The sequence below is a fragment of the Microtus ochrogaster genome, linkage group LG4 (genome assembly GCF_000317375.1).
Source record: "Microtus ochrogaster isolate Prairie Vole_2 linkage group LG4, MicOch1.0, whole genome shotgun sequence".
NCBI classification, from domain to species: domain Eukaryota; kingdom Metazoa; phylum Chordata; class Mammalia; order Rodentia; family Cricetidae; genus Microtus; species Microtus ochrogaster.
This window is the reverse complement of record NC_022030.1, coordinates 22,256,048-22,260,217: the sequence shown is the minus strand read 5'-3', so window position 1 is coordinate 22,260,217 and position 4,170 is coordinate 22,256,048. Positions and strand designations below refer to the sequence as shown.

Here is a 4,170-nt window from a genome sequence, read left to right as displayed (position 1 = left end):
CTCTGTAGACCAGGCTGGTCTCGAACTCACAGAGATCTGCCTGCCTCTGCCTCCCGAGTGCTGGGATTAAAGGCGTGCGCCACCACCGCCAGGCTTTGGTTTGGTTTTGAGACACAATCTTGGGTTTATTATGTAACCTAGGTTGGCTTCAAGCTCACAGTCCCCCTGCCTCTACTTAAGTGCTGAGATAACAGGCATGTATTACCAAGTCCTGCAACTGGCATGCGTGTGTGTGTGCACGTCCATTTGAATGTGCTTGGTGCTTGCTGGGGAAAGAACCTACAGCTTTGTGAGCATCATAGAACTCACTCCGCTGCTAAACTGTCGTCTCGCTCTTTGAGTTTCCTTTTTTTTAAAACAAGTCCCAGGTGTTGCTGATGCTCCTGGGGCATTTTGCAAATGGCTGCCTTAAAATAGCATAAGAAGCTGAGTGCAGGCTTTGTAAGCGTTCGCTAGAAACAAAACCCAGCTCCTTCCCCAGGAGGCTGTGCAGGGGACTCCATCTTGGTCTCTGCTCTCTCCAGTGTGGGCCCAGCACTGAGGAGGTCCTCGCTCAGCACCTAGGATAACTAAGCGGTAGAGAGGTCTCCTGCCCCAGGCCCCACTGACTCTGGACAGTCAGGCGAGGACTCACGGCACAGCTGGGTGTCTGCCAAGGAGCTGTACTGGCTCCCACTGTTTGGCTGCCAGCCATAGGCTTCCTGGCAGATACGGAACACTTTGCAGTCTAGAAAGTGAGGCCCACTTTGGCCAGGCAGTTCCGGACGGAGTTTCAGCACTGGGTGTATCTGAAGTGGGGCCAGGGCCCCTCCCATTGGTTCTCTCAAGAGTCTAAAGACGCTGTGCTACACTGTGTTGGCACCTGTGCTCTGGGTGGTCGCAGGCAAGGTCTAACCTTGGGCAAGGCTACCAGGTAGCTCAGGACTTAGGCCGTATGGCTCCTGATGGCGCTGCAGAGGCCACGCAGGGGTTGCAGCAGGTCACAGGCAGTGCAGTGCTTGGTGGCTGTCCCTAGTGAAGGGCAACCACAGACCTCCAATGAGCAGAGATGCCCTGCTTCTGGTCAGCTGGAGAGCACATGATGTCATACGAATTCTGCCTGCATTAGGGGTGAGAGGGAGCTAGGAGTTAGGGAGAGTGGACAGGTCTGGGAGGATGAGGGTGTCCTGGCTAGTTTTATGTCAGCTTGACACAGCTGAAGTCATCAGAGAGGTGGGAGCCTCTGCTGAGAAAATGCCCCCTTAGATCAGGCTGTACGTAAGCCTGTACGGCATTTTCTTAATTAGTAGTTGATATGGGTGAGCTCAGCCCACTGTGGGCGGTGCCATCCCTGGGCAGAAGGTCCTGGGTTCTATAAGAAAGCAGGCTGAGCAAGCCATGAGGAGTGAGCCAGTAGGCACCATGCCTCCATGGCCTCTGCCTCAGCTCCTGCCTCCAGCTCCCTGCCCTGCCTGGGTTCCTGTCCTGGCTTCCTTCAGTGATGAACAGCAATGCTGAAGTGTGAGCCTAATAAACCCTTCCCTCCCCAGCCTGCTTGTGGTCATGGTGTTTCATCGCAGCAATAACTAGGAGAGTGCAAGGGAGTGCAAGGGTCCCTGATGCATGTGCAAAGGGGACCTGGTGTGTGTGCGATGAGCTAGAAGGGAGATGTGAGGAATGAGGTGTATGTCGGAGCGTTTGCAGGACTGGGCAAGGAGAAAGCCAAGGCCCAGGAGGTGCAGGGCAAAGGATGGAGAGCTTCGCGTGGGCAGAACCAATGCCGGAAGCCTCAGGCAGGTAAAGAGTAGGTGGCTGCCAGCTGCCCTTTCGTCCCCACACTCCTGTCTCGGTGCCAGCATTCTGGGGATGGCCTCACAAAACTGCTACCCAGATGCCACCATCGTTGCTGCCAGTTTGCAAGGGAGCTGAGTCCAGCAGGGGCAACCAGCTGGGGCCCTGTGGGCAAGAGGCTACAGCAGGACCTGATGACCCCCGTGATGTCTGGCGACAAAGGAATTCCCGCCTTTCCTGAATCAGACAACATGTTCTAGCAGGAAGGGGCCATCCACGGAGCAGCTGGCACAGAGCAGTGGACAGAAACCTGAGGTGTAAACTCTCCCTTACAGCACCCCCACAGTGACCTTCCTCACACCCTGCTACCACCCCAGCGTGGACACCAGGGCGACATCTGCCTGGACGTCCTCAAGGGTAAGTGGTCCCCACTATGTGATGTCAGGACCATCTTGCTCTATACCCAGAGCCTGCTAGGAGAATCCACCATCAATAGCCCTTGGCACACATATGCTGCTGAGCCCTGTCAATCCCCTGGTACTTCAGAAGTGCCTACTAGGAACCTCTTCAAAGCAGGACTCCAGACTGAAACAAGCTGTCCGGTCTTTTCATGTCATCCTTTTTCTTAGTTGATCTGTCTTTTCCTTGATTTCTAAACAGTGGTGTTATTTTTGTTCTGTTTTTAAAATTAAGTCTACTTGAGCCCTCCAATGTACCCTAAATAAATACACATTGATTGTTTTTGTATATATATAAAAAGAACAGGTGGCTATCGTGCACCGGCTCATGGATAGGTCTCTGGGATGGCTACGGGCTGGAGGCTGAGTCTCTAGAGTGGCAAAGGGGTGGGAACTGAGAGAGTAAGCGCTGGAAGATTTAATTATTTAATTATTTGGTTTTGTTTTGAAACAAGGTCTTGCTATGCAGTCCAGGCTGGGCAAACTCACAGCCCTTCTGTCTTTGGTACGGTGATAGATCTGACTTGGGGGCTGGATTTCAGAATAGAGCTAGCACTTCAGGTTGGGTCAGTGTTGAGGGTCTAGACCATAATAGACTCAGCGGGTTTAAGGCTGGCGCCAGGGGGGAGCATAAGGTCTTGGGAACTAATTTGTGCATGGCACACAGATGAACCACGAGCTGAGCCCAGGCAGGTGTGGAGCCAGCTTCTCCAGATGAGCAACCAAGTGGTTGGATAGAGGCCCTAGGCACTCACGCCAAAGGGAAAGCCTTGCCGGTTTTGCAATAGATATTGAGCATGGAGCAGCATTGAGTGCCTAGAGAGGGCACATATCAGCCACGAAACCTTGGAAATAGGGGCTCAGTGCCAGCAACTCATGGGATAGAGGCAAGGCCCTCAAGAGGGCTGACAGGATGTCATAGATGCGGGCAAGGCAGACCGGGATGCTGGCGATTAGCAGGGTGATACACAATGATGGTAGCAATGACTCTTTCTCTCCTCCCATTTCCGTGCAGGAGTGTGGTGTGCATGTGTGTATCTGCATGTTGGGCTGTGGGAGAGTGTACCTGTACCTGTGTGCGTATGCATGTGAGGGCCTGAGGTTGATGTCACTAAGGCTAGGCTCACTAATCAGCTTTCTCTGGACAGCCCCTGTCCTGTTCGTCTGGGTCCGGAATTCCAGGTAGGCCGACATACCCATCTGGTGTTTTCCCTGGATCTAAACCCTGGTCCTCACGCTGGGAAGCAAACATTTTAACCACTGAACAATCTCCCTCTGGTTCTCCGGTTCCTGGGGGTGGCATCTGGTTAGCAGTCTCAGGATACCCTGAAGGAGAACCGACCAAGCAGCCATTGTCAACACCCAGTACTGTGTCTGCACCTAGTCAAGTGTTTAGTCTCTGGGCAGCCGGAGGGGGCGTCTATGGAATCCCCCCATTGAGTTACCACACAGTCCCACCAGGGGGCGTCAGTGTGCTGCTAGAAAAGCTGCCACCCTGAAGGTACCGGGGCTGTGGGAGGTACATTTCTCCACAGCATCCAAGTTCTGTGGATTCTCCTGGTCACAACACATTGTTGGGAAGATGGATGGGGGATGGGGGTGGGGATGGGAATGCAGGGGGAGGTGGGGAGACTGGGAGAGTGTAGGGAGGTGGGGAGGTGAGGTTTGTCAAGTTTGAGCTCTGGGGAATCAGTGTTATCAAATTTACTTGGACCCCCAGGTTAGTTCAGTGGTTGAGGGAGGCCCTGCTGAGCCCCCAGGAGTCTGCCTACAGCGCCTGTAAGTACTTGGGGGCAGCCATTTGTGGTCTTTGGAAGCTCTCAGAGAGTAAGAATGTTATATCCTGAGAAACCAAGATTCCCAGGCTTCAGAGATGGCTCAGACGCTGTGCAAGTGTGAGGACCCGAGTTCAAATCCCGGAACCAACAGGAAAGGCATGTGT

The 4,170-nt window shown here is 53.5% G+C and overlaps 1 protein-coding gene and 1 pseudogene across 1 annotated transcript in view; both read left to right on the top strand.

Moving 5' to 3' along the window:
- Positions 1-4,170, top strand: part of LOC113457658 (zinc finger protein 420-like) — a 1,205,902-nt gene that overhangs the window by 160,918 nt on the left and 1,040,814 nt on the right. The gene's annotated exons all lie outside the window — the stretch shown is intronic.
- LOC101998993 lies at positions 1,846-2,399 on the top strand (annotated as a pseudogene).